Here is a 19835-nt window from a genome sequence, read left to right as displayed (position 1 = left end):
TAGAAAAATTAACATAATATGCATATTTTTGATAATGCACAAGCTAATATTTATTAATCAGCAAAAATGACTTGTCAGGTTCGAGTTGTATTATGGTCATCTATATTCTTAAAATAAACATCCTTATTTTCGAAAGCGACCTATCAGATATCGCGATGTTTGGTGAATGTAATTTCCGGCGTCCATCTTTGTTTTCGTTCGAACCCCCCTGGCTTTGGAAAGAGGATAAAGTAAATCAGCAACAACCAAAAAAAAAAAAAAACTCTTAAAAGTTTTAAAACATATGCTCAACATTCTGGTAAGTGTTGCTGTAATACTGTTTGTGTATTAAAATGCTTCTCGGGGTTTCACAGAGCAGATGCGATGTTACTATTTTTTGCTTAACACTGAGGATTTTACCAGCTGCTAGCTAATGTTGTGAGCAGGTGTAGCTTAGCGCACCGAGAGACGGTGGGCAGATGCAAAACGTCTGTCGGCTCACAGCACTGTTTTTGTGCAACTACCTTGTTGCTGCAGGTCTGATGAATTTTAATGCTAAGAAAAGTTGGGCTTTGGACAGGGTAGAATTAGAGTCTTCAAATTGTCCTGAAACTTTTAAATGTGTCCCTGAATAAAATGGCTGAATTTCCTTCACAGTATGGAGTCTGTCGTTGGCTCTATGTTAGATGTTTCCCTGGCTTTGTACACTTGACTTGAATTGATAGCTGATTAACAGTATTTGCTGAACTGCGAATGTGTTAAAGCAGGAAAACATGAAACATGCGGGGCAGTGTGCCTTGAGGACCAGGGCTGGAAAAAAGCATATTTAGCTGACTGGTATTGATTGCGTTTGTAAATTTAAATAATAATAATAATAGTAATAATAATAATAATAAAGTTTCTATAATAACAAAGTAATGGATGTGTTGGTTAAAATTTTACATTTTACATGCTAAAAATTGAGTAATTTCTGTTCCCCCAACTCATATGGAAATGTGACACAAAATACCGAAAGGGGGCATATCTTACTTTTAAGAGATATACAAAAGGATTTTACCATGAATTCATATACCATTTCTGATTAATGTCCTGCCTGTTGGTAGTTAAGACCTATGTCATTTAATTAACTATGTATACAGGGATTAAGGTAAACTAATGTTGGAAAACGGTGTGGTTCTGTTTAAACTAATTTTAGAAAAAGTAGCAATTTTCTTAAAAAGGTAACTTAATGTGTGGCTCTTCTAATGTTGTGTAAAAAAATCTAATGCATAGTTATCTAGAAATGCATGCAATAATTTACCAAATATTGGGTCCTAACAGTCCTTTATTTTTGCTAAATTGCAAACACCAATGTTTTGGTTTGACATGGGGATTTAATATTTAACAGAATATTAAATTGTCCATTCTGAAAATGTAATGAAACTATTTGTTTCTTGGACATTTTAATTTCTCTACTATAAGAAAAAAGCAGTGAAGAGTGAGGATATAGGTATCACTGAACAGCAATTCTGGCAGCTTATATTAGATCCCTTTTAACCAAAATCACCCATATAGCTGATGAAATTCAAAACATGTTAATACGCAAATATTAAGAGGTCAAAAGCAGGAGTTCTGAAAGCATCAGCGAGCGCTTTGAAGTAGACATAAATTATCAGTGAGGATTTAATGAAGGCATTTGCACTTGCTTGAATTTCTTTTTAGATAGAAAAGCCAAAAGGTTTTTTCCGACAACTAAGAAAACCTTTCAGATGAGGGGTGAAATATCAAGGAAATCGAGCAGGTCCAGTTGCCTTCATTCAGCAGTATCCCGTGATTAAAGTCTTGTTTACCAAATATTGAATTTATGATTTTACAGTCTAAGCTCTACAGGATTCATCAGCAGCAGTTGAAGTCGTTTTATATTTGTGTAATTTTCATTAGTTTTCGTTTGATAAACTAAAGATTTAAGTCAAAACCATGTATGTGAAAATACCGCAACATTTCAGTGAGAAAAGCCAAAACTACAGAGTTGTCTGATTAATGATTTCACAGATGCTTCTTTTGTGAAATAAATGCAGTCATAAGTTTTGCTATTCATGATTCTTTCAATTTGATGAGTGAAAAAAATGGAGCAATATTTCTTTAGTTGTGTCTTGCAGGGCTTTTCCTGCAGTAGGCACATAAAATAAATAATGATGAATTACTGTGGTTGTATTTATCTTTTGTCACATAAATCTATAGGTATTCATTTGCTTCCTGAGTGCAAAATTACTTGAATACGCACTTTAATTTACAGAAATATTTACAGTAATCTTATAGTTTGTGTCAATATTATAACCCTGCACTGACTAATCCTCCTATAGAAAAACTGTTGGTTTTAAAAACCCTCTTTAGAGGTTTTTAAAGTCCATTTGTGCCAATTCTGTGTAAAGTTTACTAGTTTTATTGTTTTTGCTTGTTTTATTGAATGTTTTAATCTTCTAGTAACTGTTGAAATTACTTTATAGATAAGTATGATGATGATTATTATTGACTTTAAAGTCTGCTAGTAGATAAACTTGTTCCTTGAAAAAAAATCTAAATGACAAATTGTTCTTAAAAACATTAAAAGCAATGTTGTTTTAGTTTCTTTTAACTCCTAGATCTGAAGGTGTTAAAGTGCAAAATAGCTCAAACATATTAGGCCAACATGACAAAAAAAAAACCCATAATTTTAAATGTTTAACAATTAAAGTTAAAATATACAACTATTTGAACTTGTTTCTTAATGTAATATTAAATACATTAAATAATGTACTTGAAATGGACAAGTAAATCTTTTCAGATTGACCACATACAGGCACTTTGTTATATTTGTTGATATTTATACAAGCAGAAAATGGAAGAAAATGCTATAAACAGACAAATTGTCTGATTTCATTAAATGCATACAGCTTTAAATACATTTAATGTGGCCTGGTCTTGTCTGTCGACTCTTCTTTAGTGTCTGATGCTATTGCATCTGATTGTTCTACCATGTTAATCCAAGAGACGTTATAGAGCATTCAAACCCTCCATTTGTCTTTAATTTTAAGTTCAAATCTACCTTGATTAATTGAGAAGAACCAGTGAGATGGAGCTTTGCCAATGATTGTTACTGAACTTCACTGATATATGCAGCTCACAAACATGTACACAAAAGAACTGGAGTTTCTCCTGACTCACTGCGTGTCAGGAGAAGCCTGTCATTATTGTTGTTGAAAAAGGTAATATAGCAAACATAGAAATGACAAATAACATTTGTTGTCCCTCAGTGGGGAAATGCAGGTGTACCAGCAGCAAAGTGACAGGCAAATCAAAGCATGTAGGTCCACACCAAGATAGAAGTATAGAAACAGTCAGAATAACAGACTATAAAGTCTGTTACAGAATAAAAAATATAATACTGTGGAGTTTAATAGAAATCATAAAAAAACCTCAGATTAAAAGAAATGTGCAGCTGAGTAGGATAATTTAAAAAATATACAAAATGTTTGTGTATTGGTACATAAAAAAACAGAATATTTACAAAACCATAGAAAAAATGTGCAAATGTCAGGGATGCATATGAACACTTAGTTTGTTTGGGATCAGTGATGTTTATAGAGTCTGGGAGGAAGAATCTGCAGTCATGCTGCTTTGTGCTTCATGGCTGCAGCAGTTTGTCACTGAAGGAGCTCTCCAATCTGCACCAACTTCATGCATGGGATGACGGACATTATTCATCACAGATGAGCTAATCTCATCAGAAATTAGCTGCTACTTCAACATTTAACACCATGGACGACGGCCATTTTCACCAAAAAGATCTTCAGGAGCACCTTAAAGATCCGTCTTAAAGATGATCTGTTCTGACCTTTCATGTTAGGTGTTGACTAAAAATACTGATTAACAAATATGCTTGAGGTACTTTATGTCACAACTTGGGCTACAACTAACAATTAATTTAGTAGTAGATTATTTTATTGATTATTCTGATGATTGACTAAATTGATACAAAAAGTAAACAAATTCTACAGTTTAAAAAAATATCTACCAATTAAGCCTTTTTTATACAATATCAGAAAAACAAACAAATAATTAAATAACTTTTCTAAATAAGAAAAACATTTTACTGCATAAAATGCTATGTAGATAAAACTATTATCTATAAATAAACTACTTGAAGGTTTGTCTTAAACATACAAATAAAGGTGTTTTTGTAATAAATGCAAAATGTGTGTATATATATATTTATATAGTACTGGTTTTACTGTTGAGTATAATCCAGTTAATGATTCATTGATTATTAAATTAGTTGACAGTTACTTCAATTATTGATTCATCTAACAATTACACAATGTTTTAAAGATTGTGCAATTTTTAAAACACAATCTTAAGATTATTTTGTCGGTTGAAAAAAATGAGCACATTAAGAGCACTAAAGGTCTGTCCCAGTGTAGCATTTTATGATCACCATTTGTTCACTTTTATGTAATAAGCTGTTTGAACCAGATTATTACTGTCTCCCCTTTATTGACGGCAGAATGAAATATAGTTTGAATACGTCTGTACCTTTTTTTTCCCCCAATAGGAGTTAAGTTGGTAAGAATTGCTTTTGCAGAAAACAACTTGGTGGGATAATGAAAAGAACCGACGCTTATAAACGTTGGTATTATTCCAAAGAAAACAACCAAACACACATTTAAATGACATGGATTATAACCGCAAGCTGATTAGGATTGGTATACAAGTTCGTTTTCTCTGCATAAATGTCAGAAGTTGCAATGTTTTCTTTGTTAAAACTGTTTATCATTAGGCTGTTTTCCAATTATAATTGTTATTTCCACAAAATTCCATCTGAAAGGCTTGTCGACGTGTGCGTAATACTCAGGCAAAAAAGGAGCAACTGGTGAAAAATGAGAGGAACTGAAAGCCCCACTGAAAGTCCTATTATACTGTGTATTTTTAGGCTCTGACAGGATCAGAGGTATCATGTCATTTCACCCTCTGATGGAGAGGAGAGGAGGGAAGCCTGCGTTTGTGTGTCATGTTAGTACATGAGCTAATCCCCATTTCTTCTGGCTGCAAGAGCGTACAGCCATGTAGCGATAGCAGGCCTGAAATGGATCGAGTTTATTAACAGAAGCTGCGATGTCCATCTCTACTGGTTCTCCTGTCCCACTCCCAGTGAATGAATGGCTGTGAATAGTGCAGGAATACATCATGATGTATAGGATGGATTTGTTCTCTGCAGTCAGATGAGCTCCGAGTCAGAGGTTTTCTCCTCCCTTCAGATCTCTTGGCTCTCATCTCACATTTGTCTTTGCTCGCTGCATTGATGTCTTCTCTATTACTGCTGATTTGACTTGTCTGCTTGTGAATACCTAATCACTCTGAAGATGCTACACTTTCATTCCTTGAAAGGTTTATTCCTTTTCTTCTTTTGCCTCCTTTCATAGTGGGGTGACAATTATTTATCACTGGAAGGGGAACATGTCGGATTAAATTTTTTACAAACCCTGTGTTTGGGATGATCTTTGTTCCTCTAGCTTGGCACAGATAAATGTTCTTAGAAATGAAAGAACTATAATTGTAGTTTTTGATTGTCACATGTGGATCTCTATCTTGTTGTCAGAAATGTGTCCTTAAAGATATTATTAGTGCTAAAGTACTTTTTTCTAACAAGTTTTCTTTCTTTTCCAAGGCTACCCAGAGCGTCTAGCTGCCAGTGGTCTTCAAAACATAAACTTCTTTGCTGCTATAGAATAAGGTAGGACAAACAATAATCTTCTTCTTGCCAACAATGCACAGCAAAATATGAAGTCAGCTTTGTCCTTGCTCAGTCTATTGTCTGTAACATTTACATTTTGCGGTTGTTGTGTGTTGTAACATTGTTTTATTCTTGCCAGTATTGATTTTTTTCTTTCTTTTTTTTTTTTTTTAAAAGTTTTTCTCAATTCCACAGTCGTTTTTATTTATTTATTTGTCTTTTAGCTGCTATTGAAAAAGTCACTAAGCTGTTACTTTTTAAGGGGCAGTAGCAACTGTGCACTTTCATCACTGTCATAGTAAATGGTGAAAACAAACAGTCCTCTAAATGATGAGTACTGCCTGGATAGAAAGTTGAAAAAACTTTTATGGTTTTGAAATCATAACTTTTTAAAGTCTTGCGAAGAAAATTGTTCATTACTTTCATCTGAACCTAACAAACACTGTAATGAAAACACTCTTCCTGTTTCTTACTATTAACGTCGGTGTACTCTCTGTTCTTTGAAGTACAGCTGTGCTACAAACCTTGAACAGAGAATACAATTACCACACAGCTTTTATTTTTAACAAGCTGGAGGACAGCCTTGATTTGTAGGTAATGCATCTTGTGAGCGGGTTGTATCAGGGGCAACCGTGTCAGTGGTTTGAGATACTTGAAGGAGAGTGATTGCATTTGTATCCATAAGAGCTGCTCAGAGAGTCATGTGATTGCTTAGTACTTGAGGGTGGGAGGCTGTAAATACAGAAAAAGTGTTGATAGCTTTGAGGTGGTCACAAGACTTGTAAAATATAGATCTCAACTGTGGTTTTTAAGGGTTAACAGATACACTATCATTTGTGTGAACTTGACCATTTCCTACAACAAAAGACAAAGACTGAAATGCTGAACCACTGTTCATGCAGGAAATTGGTAAACCATGGGATTCCTGCATAGTTTTAACCATATTGTTGTCACCTTTGTCTTCGGTGGCAGTAAAGTGTCTGCAAGGTACCAGACAACATAAACCCTAAACCAGCACAGAAAAAATGCAAAAACCTAAATAGATGCACTTGATCAAGGATGTATTTCTGAAAGTATACATCCTCCCAGATGTATACTTTCAGAATACAATTGAGAAGTATTTGCACAATTGTTATTGCAGTTAGTTATTAACAAAGTGATAAGCCATCATATTTTTAACATCCATCCATTGTCTATACCAGTTTGTTAGGTAAGAGGCATGGCCACAGATTACTAAAATATTTGTTTACAGCAGCCTTAATATCAGTCGTGTTTTTGGTCTGTGGGGAAAAGCTGGAGTGACCAGAGAGAACCCACTCGTGCAAACTCGATGCACTCCAGGCTGCTGGGATTTGAACTCAGGTGTCATAAGAAGTGATGACCCAAATGTGAACAGTTTTCATTCCGTCTGTATTCATCTGCATGCACAAAGCCAGAGAACTGCATTTGTTAAGTAAGCCTGTAATGATGTGGTTTCAAACCATCAATCAATTTTAAATAAATCTTTAATAAAGCGTGGTTGTCTGCATGGTATTCCAATACCTTAATGGTATTTCAATAGTGCCTAACCATTTAAATCACAGCTGTGACCTAATTTACCAGTAGCAGCATTTTAGAATGGATGTTGGTGATTTTAAAAAAGTATTGCTTATGAGTTGCCCCCTTGTGTGGCAGCAAGTTAATGTGCATGCAGCTTTGTGTTTCTCCCTTTCTGCAGACATGGTGGGCGGGCTAATAATCTCATTTTCCAAGCTGCAGCTTTTATGGGTGACTAACGAGATGGCATTTCTCCAAATACCAGTTGTCTTACTGGTATTTCACTGGTTGCTGACATGTCTGCTTGATGCAGAAATGACTATATTTCGGCAGATTTAGCAATGAAGGAGTCTGAGTTTGGCTGGAGAAAAATACTTGGTTGACCTCATTTAAAGGTGTTTGTTGCATACACTTTTAATAATTGTTTTCTTGTTGCCAATTCAGCAAAAAATAAATGATGTATTTGTTTATTTGGTAATCTTAGTTTAGCTCTACATGACAAAGAAACTCTGAGCTATTCAACTGAAGTTGGGCTCAACACAAATGGCCAAGGACTTTGGTTGAGTCTTTTACTGGATATTTTAGTTTTCTCTAAAATAGTAAAGATAAGCGCTGAAAGTGCGTATAAATCTCAAAGAGTAGTAATATTCACAAGACTATATGTTGTATACAAATGAACCCTATTAAAATATTTGTAAATTGCCTGTGAATAGGCCTGTCACGATAACAAATTTTGCTGGACGATTGTCTAAAAAATGCGATAAACGATAATATTGTTTCAAGACCTTTTGACACTGATTTAATGGAAATGACATAATGATGCTTGCGATTTCCTACCATAGATACACTTTATTTTCAAATGAACACATAACACTGGAACTGATAAACCAAAGAAACAAAACAACCAAAACCAAAAATAAAAAGGATTCTCAGTCTCCATTAACAAAAACGTACTTGAATAAAAACTAAACAACATAAAGCCAAAATGGAAATAAATACTGCATTCAACAGAGTGCAGATTATGAAGTCTGTATACTAGAGGTGTGCCGATCGATCGGCCACCGATCATAATCGGCCGATTTCCGTGAAAAAGTGTATGATCGGTGATCGCCAATCACGGTCTCTTGTTGCCGATCACACAAACCGATCACCTGCTTGTCATTTCGCAGCCTGCCTGTGCAGCTGGTCTCCTCTTTCTTTCACACTGCGCAAACGTGCAGCAACAAATCCTAAGCGATGTTGAACTATAACGCACTGAGTGAATGGGGAAGTTTGCGTGTTGCGGCGGAAAATTGAAGCACGTCAAAATGCATCAACACAACGAAGCTAATACGACATAAAAACAATGGCATACTTGACGGAGTTGGGCTACATCGAGGCTCACTGCAGAAAAAAAGAAATGGAGGATCAGATAGCAGGTAAAGCAGCACACCGCTACAAACACTCACCCGGATTAGCATGACGGTCAGAAAGCTAAACAAATAACCCACAAAATTATTTAAGTCTTTCAGCTGCAATGTAAGACGCTGGTTCTGCTCTCGCTGTTGAACCGCTGCTACGCGCTACAGGTAGTAATATCTCACAGACGGAGCGCCGCTTCTGCTCCACCTGGTAGTGACTCTCACACCGAACCTCTGCTTAAAGGTGCAGCATCTAACTTAAAAAAAATACATTTTACATACGTATTAAAACTTTCGCTGTCCAAACATGGGATAGATAATCTCTGAAAAAAGAATCGATCTCCTCCCTGTTCTGGATAATTACTCCGCTCAGTCAGAAACAGCCACTCAGAACTAGCAGTAATCAGCTAGCCGCCATGCTATCAGGAAGTTTTCATTCAGTAACTCTGGATTGTTTATTGTAATGGATCCTGTATTTGCCTTTGAATGTTAAGTTTTATACTTGAATTTTTTTTTGCAATGTTGAGAGGTTTTTGTTTGACTCTTTGCATTATTTAGCCTCTTCAGAGCCTTAATATCAGTCTGTTAAAGATAATATCACCGATAGCAGTACAATTTGCATAATGTCTGTTTTGTTTAGTTTTCTTCTTGGAAACAGTTATTAAAAACAAGTTTTTGTTTAAATTAAGGTGAATTCATGGTTCCTTTTTCCACATAATGTAACCGGTAGTGTTTATGATAAAAAATAAAAATAATTATGGTATCTGTATCGGTGATCGGCCCTCATGGGTGATTGGTATCGGTATCGGCAGGAAAAAACCTGATCTGCACATCTCCACTGTATACTATATTGCCCTTCAGTAATCACTAGATTTAATCACTAGATGGGCACATCCGACTACCTAATGCAGTAGTTCACACTACCCGGTTTTTGCCCCTATTTTCCCTTTACGACAATCTTAGATTGTTGGCCGATCTAAGATTGTCGCTTGTGATTTCGTAACCAATCATCCTGTAGTGTGTGGTGTGTTACGGTAGATCGTCGTGGCCGCTCCGATCTAAATCAGGGGATTTCCCCGACTGGGAGCTTAACGCTGAATGTGACAGGTAGCCAATCAGAAAGCGCGGATTCTCCTCCTGCTTTCTGAGGGGAAATTAAGAGGGGAATCCCAAACAACTGACACGGCGCAACCCGAAGGACGTTGAATATATGTGGAAACAACATTAATGTTTATTCAACATTTCGTGCAAAGAATATAGAAATGACAAGAGGAGGAATTGGAGCCAAATTGCTACCGCAGTTGATAAACCCGGTAACTTTTCAGCTGTTCTTCGTTAACGTGACATAAATAGGTTATAATCATTTTCATTCAGTCAGGACTTTACTCTGACTCTAGCCACATGCATCACAGGTAGATTCTAGTAAAGCATTGATTAATGCCTGATTTTAAAATTAGTTAACTGGACTTGTAGCCATTATTTTGTTCCGATGTGGCTGGACACCACACGGCATGACGAACCCGTTATACCCAGGATTTCTGTCGGCTAATGTGTCTCTCAGGTTTTGGAAATGGGCCGACAATCAGCCGACAACTCATGTAGTGTGCGCTGGACATTAGACTTAAGGAAATGAGGAAGGGAGGGTCAGTGGAGAGCACCGGAGTTGAGCTTTTTTCATTCAGTGTCATCAATAGAAAGAAAAAAAGGCAGGAAGAGACGATAAAGCTGATAATCAAAATGAGGTCGATAGGCTTAATTTATCGTGCGATTAATTGATTTATCGTTTATCGCGACAGGCCCACCTGTGAATCCAAACATTAAAAAAGATGTTAATGTGGAAACAGTTTTGATGTTTAGTGTAATTCTGGTTTTGTTTATTGATATTTCGGTGGGTTTTATCACAATATCAGAAGTGACCCCATGTCAAATCTCAAACCCTGACTGCGATCCAAATAACTGAGCAGCTTTGAGCTACTGGCTTACTGCTCACTCAATGAAATGATTGTACTTTTTTTAATCCACCCCAGTCAACTGACACACTTCCCCCACCCTCTCCCTTCGTTCCTCTTCCTGAGGTGCCACTGACTGGTGAACCACAGGAATAGGCTTTAGGGAGATTGTCTGAATTTCATTCCTCCCCCCTTTTCACTGTTATCCTTGTTTTTATTCTCCCCGAGCATATGCTTTCACACAAAGCTGGCATTCTCTTTCTTAACTGCTCATCGGATCACACTTCTGCTTGCCAGGAGACAGTGGGTGGGCATGCATGGTCTTGTGGCTGCTAAAGTATCTAGAAGTATCTTTTCAGGTCAGCATCCCAAACCACCTCTTCCACAATGTGCTAATATGCAACTTCTTCTATGGCAGTACTGCTAAACAAATATTCAAGATGTACAGATTTTAAGAAATTATGATCTGCATATCAGCAACAAGATTGGATTTCAGCAAAAAATCATAATTGCACTTCAAGAGCTGCTGTGTGAATGTAACCTCTGATTCATGAGGTCACAACATGATAACTTGGCATAATTTATAAGTTGTGCTTTAAGTATTGAAAATATGCTGCAAAAATAAAATGTATAGCACATTGAGTTATTGTTTGTTTTGTAAGAAATTGGCATAAAGAAATGGGATGTGTGAAGAAAACATCCCCAGTTTTCTGGATGAAAGTTGTATTCAGTTGTGTATCCTGAGCTGCATTGGAGAAGGTGAAAATGCTTTGAATCAAATACATGAGGACTGGTTCAGGGTAAAAAAAAAAAAAGGATATGTTTCCACTTTAACTGATGATCTGAGGCTTCATCAGATCGTCTGAGCAGTGCAGACGGCAGCCATTACCGCTACGTTAAATGCACACGAGACGAGAACATCAGCATTTTAGACATACCGGTATGTTTCTTTCCATCATTTGAAAGTAAGTTTGGTTATGATGATTTCATTATTCTTAATGATGCATTTATTTATTGGAAGTATATTCCTTTATGTGAAAATATAAAAATAAATGTTGCGTAACAGTATTTTTCACTTAACATTGCAGTTCATATTCCGTCATTTTTAGTAGGTTTGTTGTTTTGCTGATCATAGAAGAGCTAAAATCAGACCATCTTCTTTGCACTAATGACACCCATTTTCTTTGGTCATATATCCTAAAACTTGTCATCACATAGTAGTAAATATATTGTATATTTTTACGGTAAAATTTGTATTCTCCTCTTGATTTTCTCTACTTGGCAGCTCTGAGAGAAACCATCCAAAATTAGTTATGATTCTCTTTTAGTTTGTAAACAAAATCAACAGACTTCCCTGCAAATCTCCTGTGGCACGCTCAGATTTACTGTGTGGGTCAAACAGAGAAAAATTGAAAGACTCATTGTGTAGGACTTTCCCATAATTACAAATATTGTCTATGGCAACAGTTGCAGCCACTTTATAGGAGATGGGACATGGACAGCTGTGTTTTTTTTATTTCCTCTTTGCTCCTGGGCACACAGGATGTAACTGTCAAGTTCCCATTAGTCTGAAATTCATTGAGCTGTGACTTTCACATAACCATTTGTGTCCAGCGACGTCGTTTCATGTACAGTTGCAGCTAATTTCCCATCCGTTTACATCATCATCATATTTTCCTGTGCACAGCTGTGCTTTGTATAGTAGGAACACCATGTTTTAGAAGGTCTTTCGTAACTTTTTGTGTTTACAGATAAATCTCTTTATCTTGGTGGGGATTTTTTGCATCTTTTGCCAGTTTCTGGTATTGGGATGGGTGCTGGCTTTAGTGTTCCTCCATTGCTACACTAAAGTGGTGGGTTTGTTGTCAAGTGAGGTGGCATACATGCTTTCCACAGCCAAGGTAAAAGGTAGTATTAGTTACAGTCCCAACACTTTAACAAAACTGATGATGTTGCTAATAAGTTTCATTCTGATCACCAGAGCCTCCAGGGGTTTAAACTCCATGGATGATTAAATAGATTTTACATAGCCTATCCTTTAGAACAGCTTACTGTGTTTACTGAATTCAAAGGACCTACTGATGTTCACAGCTTCCCTGCATGTTAAGAGATATTTATACTTGGAAGAAAAAAGGACAGCTCTAATTTAAAACTAGCCACAGGCAACTTGACGAGCTTAGTCATGAGATGACGTTGGAGTCCAGCTGAGGCTGGCTGGTTCACACTTATCCTACAGCCTAAATTGCTTCTTTTTTATTAAACGTTTAGATGGCTTAATAGTCTTATTTTTAAACCGAGTATCAGAAGCTCCAACAAACTGTTCTGCTTCTTAAAAAGTTTGTCTTTATGGTAAGCAGAATATCTCAGTGTGGCTGATTTCCTCTTAGACTCTGAGTGACACTTCTGTGACTTTGAATTGGAAATCTGATTTTTTTCTGGAGAACCTGATGATGCGCAACGGGGAAAATGAGTATTGGACACCCCGCAGTCGCCTCACTCTCCTCACTCTCAGGTTTACTAATAATGAATACTACAGAATACTCAACTAAATTGGAAAACTTAAGAACTAGTGTGTGAAATAATTATTTTCCCCACTGTAGGTGGGTGTAAAAAAAAAACACGCACCAATCAATTGGTCAAAGACTAATTGACTGATTCAGATTTTTCTATTTTTCCCTTTGTGTTCATGTATGCATAAAAATTAAGAACATCCTCCATTTTTGCTCTGCAAGTGCACCAAGAGCATCTGCTTGTTTCAATTCAGTAAAATCAAATGTTACGACTAAATACTTTGCTGGTCAAATGAAAATGCATAATTTCCTGTTGGACTCAAAACTTAACTGTTTCCTCTATCAAGAAAACCCCATGTTAATATTTCTCTTAAGTCTTAAAGTCTAAATATCTGATTGGAACTGGTCAAAATCAGCAGGTTATAAGTAAATAAATAAATAAATAAAAATGGAAACCAGAATAATTTCTAAAGGGTGGATTGATTCACCTCTACCTTTGCTGAGCTGAAAATTCAGGTGTTAAATCATAAAAAACACAAACCACTGCAAGAAGACAAAGAAATGTGCAAGCTAAACCTTTAAAACATGCTAAAATGATTAATAAAAAGGAGATTACAATCACAAGGGTTAATAATCTTTTCACTCTTCAAAGAACTGTAGGAACACATTTTATATGCTTTGGAATAAAAACCAAGCTTTGTTATTCCTCCACACTGGAACTGAGTTCATAGCTTTTAAATAATTGGTTGAAATAGAGTTGCATTCTCTCCATAAGAAAGTAGATTTATTTGTGTATCTGGTGCTTTACTGCCATGTCTCAGTGCATTAGAGAGGTGTAACATTGGCTGTGCGTCAGAAGCTCATTGACGTAAATTCATTTCCACAGTGGTGGCCTCTGTGCAGCAAAGTCCTTTGTGGTGCTTTGTTTGTGCATTGTTGTCACCACTTCATATTGTTGAGTCTGCAGCACCATCTCATCTGCATTATGTGAAGAGGCTTGTTGAGTGTTTATTTGTTTCAATATCCCTGCAGGAATCTGCTTTTTTTTTTAATAGTCCATCAGCCGCTTCATACCACCACCAAATTAACACTCTAGTGACGTTTTTTATAGTCTATCCCTTACTTCCACATGCTTCTGCTTTTGCACTTCCACAGTCCCTCTTCAAACCCACTCTTAAGCCACTTATCAATTTGTCACCTTTTTCTTTTGACAGACTTTCTGTTTTATAGAAAGTCTGTTTCTCCCCGTCTGTCACTGTGCTGCTTGCTTTGGATCTGAACTGTGTTTGCAAAGATTTTTATGTGAATAAATTGTTTGACTTGATCTGAGAGTGCAGGCTTGTTAATAGTATGGCTTATTTGATACGGTGTTCCAGGAAGCAAATATTTCATTTATTTTTATGTAATTAAAATCAACAGAACTCAATTTTGGATTTAAGCTTTGCTGTATTTTCAAGAGAAATTTAGTTTACTAGTTAACCCTTTTACTATTTCTTAATTTTGCTTAAGTTGATAGTTTTCACTAAGGCAATTAGGTATATTTTAAAATACCAATTAGGGGGGTCTGTATTTGATGTTGACATTGAAAATTGGTTTATCAGTCAAAAGAAACGGGTATTGGATTACATCGGTCTCCACCAGTAGATCTTGCATCCCGCATGCAAACCTATTAATAAATGGCTCAGTTGTTCTCATACCCATCATTGACTAATGTTCTCTGTTTCGGTAATATCTCTTGATCAAGCCTTTTGTGGCATGCCACACTACAAATAGAGTAGGAAAAGTATGCACGATTTGTGCCGTTATTGTATCTGTGTCAATATCAGTATTGTCCAATACTCAAAGCTGCAATACTGCTATTTTGTGGGAAGGAAAAGCAGTGGTACACCCTTCATTTTAATAGGTGTATAGCTGCAGAGTATTCTTAGTTATTTTTTATGTTTATCACTTATTTTATGTAGCTTACTCTGAGGTCAGTAATAAATGTTAAACTTGGGCTCAAAACAAGAGTGGATTTCAAATATTAGACACATAATGAACAAACATCCCGACCCTTTTCTGTTCCCTCTTTTGCGACTTGGTATTTTAGCCATTTGTTGTTCTGCCTAATGGTAGATTATTTTAAGAATATTGTTAATCAGTTTTGCTTTCCATGACCCAGTTTCACTTTTGTTTGGATTCTTTAACAAACAGTCATCCACCAAAGCACTGCATGCTGCCCCTCAGACTGACATGTTATCATTTGGTGGATGTTTTTGCTATATTCTCATGACATTAATCAGATGCTCTACAGGGCTCTCAACTTTTAGTTTGTGCACATGGATTACTGGCTACTCGTCTGCTCACACTAATGGCATTGAGCTGAGTGTCATGTCCAATTTCATTTTTTTCCCTTTATCTCTGTCAATTTGGCTTTTTTTTCTCCAGCTCTGACTCTGCTTTTGAGTAATCAGGGTACTGTTGGGTAAAAGGGTTTAATTTCCATCACTAAAGCATTAGAACTGAACATTTTATTATAGGGAAAGTTTTTTCCCTTCTAGTTTTCTCTACAGACATGGAGTTAAATTACAAAAAGGCAACTTTGTATTTTTATTTAAAATCAATGTCAGAGTTTAGTGAACTGAAAATTCTATGAAATGAGGTTTCTTCATCCAGAAAGTCATATTCCCAGCAGTGTAGACACGTTTAGGCTTTGCCTTCACTTTATCCTACACTGAGTTTTATTTGATCACTTCTGGTTACGTGTCTAATTGAAGCAAACTTAAATTTTAAAACAAGCCTAAAAACTCAGTGTGGGTTACATGATAGATGACACCTAATTTTCTCTTACAGAAAAGGTTTGAATGAAATCCTCAGTATATTTTTCTTTTCAAGAGACTTAAGAAATGTTTTGTTCTTACAGTTTTCGTGAAAATTAGCAACATTTCAGATCAACTCTGATACAGATCATCCTTCTTACACTACTTCCCCACTCAACTCCCTCCTTCAGACCAGCGGCAACAGCAATTGGCAAACACCTGGTGAAACTACAAATCTGATAAGCTTATCATACAAACTACTTCTCAGTCCAATGTTCCTACGAACGGTTGTAAAACGCCTAAATTGTTGTGATGAGTTACTGAAGGTGGCGTGTTGGAAAGAGCAGGAGCTTCTTAAAGAGACAGCGTTCCAATTTCAAGGCGTCAATTTCTTTTTAAAGTCATGTTTAATGTATACAGAATATTCATAACAACTGAAGGCAACAGTTACTTGATTGTGCTATAAATTGGCACTGTGTGCCTGGAAATTGCATAATACTTCCTCCTTAAAACATGCATGTTGTTTGATGTTTTCACAGTCAGCTTGAACCCTATTTGGATGAAACAATATCTTCCCACTGGATTCAGGTGGGTTGCAGAAACAACGCATTCAAAAGATGCAGGATAGCACATCTCAAGGACTGGACTAAAGTTGTGGTAGTGAGCAGCTGGTTTTGAAAATTCCCACATTAGGCTTTTATTCTCCATTTCCCCTCCTATATGTCTCTTAAACTTCACAGGTAATCTTATAAAGCGTTTACAGCCGACTTAGCTTCACAAGGATGTGACTCAAATTAAAGTCAGACATGTTGATGTCTGTGGAATAATGTAGTTCCAGTAATTTAGTCTGTCTTGTGACGGAAGCTCCTGTTAATGTTCCTCAGCTGACGGCCCACTCTGTTGCAAGCAAATAAAATCCAGCCACATCACAGAGAGCCCAGGAGACATCTTAATGCAAAGTGTTACTGTCGTTGTTGGGTTCATCTTATTTCAGTACATCCTGACCAGACAGGATGGATGTTAATAGTAGGTCTGAACAGAAAGACATGTTTAAGAAACAATTATGGATAACAATTAAACTAGGAGCTACCTGTAAATATTTATTTTCAATTTCCTGTTTGAAGTGTGAAGTTGTTCTACTTACCCATCATGCAGAGTAGTCTTCAAGTATTAGCTCTTATAGTTCAATTTTGATTTAGGAATCAGTCACAAAATGACTCCCTGAACTCATATTCATATTTTGGTCCAATATTTCTTTTATTGCTGACTTGAGATCACGTTGTTTCAAAAGGCACTAAAAAAATTTAAATGACACTGTTCCTAATCATAGAACAAATGAGTGTCTAATTAAATTAATGAAATTGCCATAACTTCCCTAATAGCCAGTGTTCATAACCGATTTAATTGTCTTCTCAGTTTCATAAGTGGCAGCACTGTCACTGCTGTAAAGCCTGTTATCACTGAATTGACGCAAGTCACTTTTAAACTGGTGTCTTGAGCACAAAATGCTTCAGAAATATTGCTTCCCAAAAAAAGGCTTCTAGACAAGTTTATATTTCTTAAAATAAAGTATGCAAATTAGGGGAAATATATGATTTAGAGTTGCTGGAAGTTGAACTTCTAAATTGTTCAGCTTCTATTTCATAAAAATTCATTGTGGTTTTTTTTTTTTTTTTAAATATATGGCTTTTAAATATATGGCTTCCATTAAAATCTATAAGAAAAAAGGCGACTTTCCGTCTCTCTGCTCCTTGCTCGTCTCTTTAACAAAACATTCAAGGTGGGATTACAGCCTATTTTACACATGTTCTGTTAAAGCACCAATACAACAAGGAGATTAGAGGTCAGCCTGGTTCTGTTACACCATTGACTTGTCAAGTGAGATCATCACAGGCTCACATCAGCTTGCCTGTGTTGTGGTCACCCGCTTTTTAACTATAAGCAGTGATGTCTTACAGTTTCTGCTACCAGCCAGTCAGCAAATTTAAAAGAATAAACAACGAATGTCAAACTCATTTTTATTTATGACCACATCAAAATGATGAATGTCATCAATGAGTCGGTTATGGCAGAAAGTATTAATAAAATCACCCATTAAACTGTTTAAAAAATACAGCTTTTTTACAGCTGTAATCAGTACTACTAAAAAATAAATAATATTGAACTTCTTCACATTGATATAATTTGACACTATGCAAAAGAAGTTGCGTCAAAGTTGTTTTTTTATATCGCACATTTACAACTTCAGCTGATCAAAGTTCTTCACAACAATCACAACATCACAGGTAGATAAAATAAATTACATAAAATAAAATTAGGTTTGGTAAAAATAAGGCAATTATAAAATTGGCAGAAAATACTAATACATACTTGGTTTCAGCTGCAGCAATTTCCCCCCCAAAAAACTTTAATCAGTGAAGTACTAATATATTATTTATTTATTAACTGGTTTTGAAAACTAGGGAAAATGGATGCCTTTTCTGTCTGGACTTAAACTTGACAGATCAAAACTGATTTGATTCGACTATTAAAATAATATTTACACATCAAACTCTCATGTTGAAGTTCTGTTTATGTAGCCATCTTTAGAGTCGTAAGGGCCACATAAATGGCTTTGGCAGACCATATTTGGCCCGCTCTCCTTGAGTTTGACACGCATGAATAAAACTCAGGAATCATTTCTGACTGAAGCTTTTTTGTTGCACTGCATGTAGTATTAAAACTTTTGTCTGTGTTGATTGTCCTTGTGGAAGTGCACAAAGCGTACATAAAGTAAAGAAATGTTTAACCTTTTTATAATGCTCTGCTTTGATGCACCAATTTGATTTGCAAGAGTTTTTTTGTAGCATATGCAGTCTGACAACTTTTAATAAAATTTTACAGTTGGATTTGGATAACTGGCAGTTTTCAAACAGGAGGTATAGAGATAAATGTTTGTCAATATACTAGATATTTTATGTCTTTCTTGGGTTGGGAATTTTTTATCTTAATCAAATGGTAATGTGGATTTTTTATTCCCTGGAGAGGGAAACAACATATATTTTTAATGCGTTCATTTTAATCTGATTTTGTTTTGTACATATAGTTATGTACACAGGTCTGTTTGTGAAATTGTTCCACACTTGGAACAGAAACTGCTTTTGTTAACTTTTCTATAAAATAAATAAATAAGGAAATAAAATGAACAAGAACAAAACTGGATGTTGTAAAGAGCAGTGCTGTAAACACGATTATGGAGCAGTCCCTCATGTACACTGTGCTGAAGAGGCAGAAAACCTGCATTGACTTTAAAAATGTTTGTTTTTCAATTATTTCCTGTTGTCTTTCCGTTTCCTCTCTTTTTTCACTTGTACTGTGCAGATTAAATTGGCTGAGAAATGTAATATCAGATGTTTTAGTTAATTTGATTCTTCTGAGACAGGGGCTGTAGGCTAAAACCACTTTCTTTCAAATCAGAAATTGATGATTGCTTTTGGCGTTTTTCATCCTAGTGTTCTTTTTTTTTTAGACGTTTAATGGAGGAAGTATGGTGCAGTATGGGAAGCCTGAGGTAGCATTTTTAGTGCATCTAATGCTATTGTTTCTATTATTGCATTTTGCAAGCGGTTAAGTCCCTTTATCAGCTACCATGAAGTGTTGCGTTAGCAACTCGTTCCTAAAATTCACAGGATATCCTCACGGTTTCCATAGGTCTTCAACAGATAGGGTGCATTCACACCCTCCCTGTTTTCGGACTCTGGTTTGTTTGTCTAGAAAGTCAGATTTGTTTGGGTTAGTGTGAATGTGCAATCAAACTTTGATGCGGACCAAAAAAGCAAACTCTGGTCCACTTAAACCTTCGTTTCTCTTCGGTTGACATGAACTCTGGTGCGTTTTGGTGCATATATTAATGCCAAGCGAATCAGAGGCTACTA

General features: G+C 36.0%; 1 protein-coding gene across 3 annotated transcripts in view; it reads left to right on the top strand.

The window, feature by feature from the left end:
* Nucleotides 1–201: 201 nt before the first annotated feature.
* Nucleotides 202–19835, top strand: part of gpat2 (glycerol-3-phosphate acyltransferase 2, mitochondrial) — a 146322-nt gene continuing 126688 nt past the window's right edge. For 2 of the 3 annotated variants that reach the window (XM_008418198.1, XM_008418201.1), the window contains exons 1-2: nt 202–298; nt 5663–5728. The gene's annotated coding sequence lies outside the window, so the exon portion shown is untranslated. The remainder of the gene's footprint in view (nt 299–5662; nt 5729–19835) is intronic. The other variant, XM_008418202.1, reaches the window with a different exon arrangement.

The sequence above is a fragment of the Poecilia reticulata genome, linkage group LG9 (genome assembly GCF_000633615.1).
Source record: "Poecilia reticulata strain Guanapo linkage group LG9, Guppy_female_1.0+MT, whole genome shotgun sequence".
NCBI lineage: Eukaryota > Metazoa > Chordata > Actinopteri > Cyprinodontiformes > Poeciliidae > Poecilia > Poecilia reticulata.
This window is presented reverse-complemented; position numbering and strand designations above follow the sequence as displayed.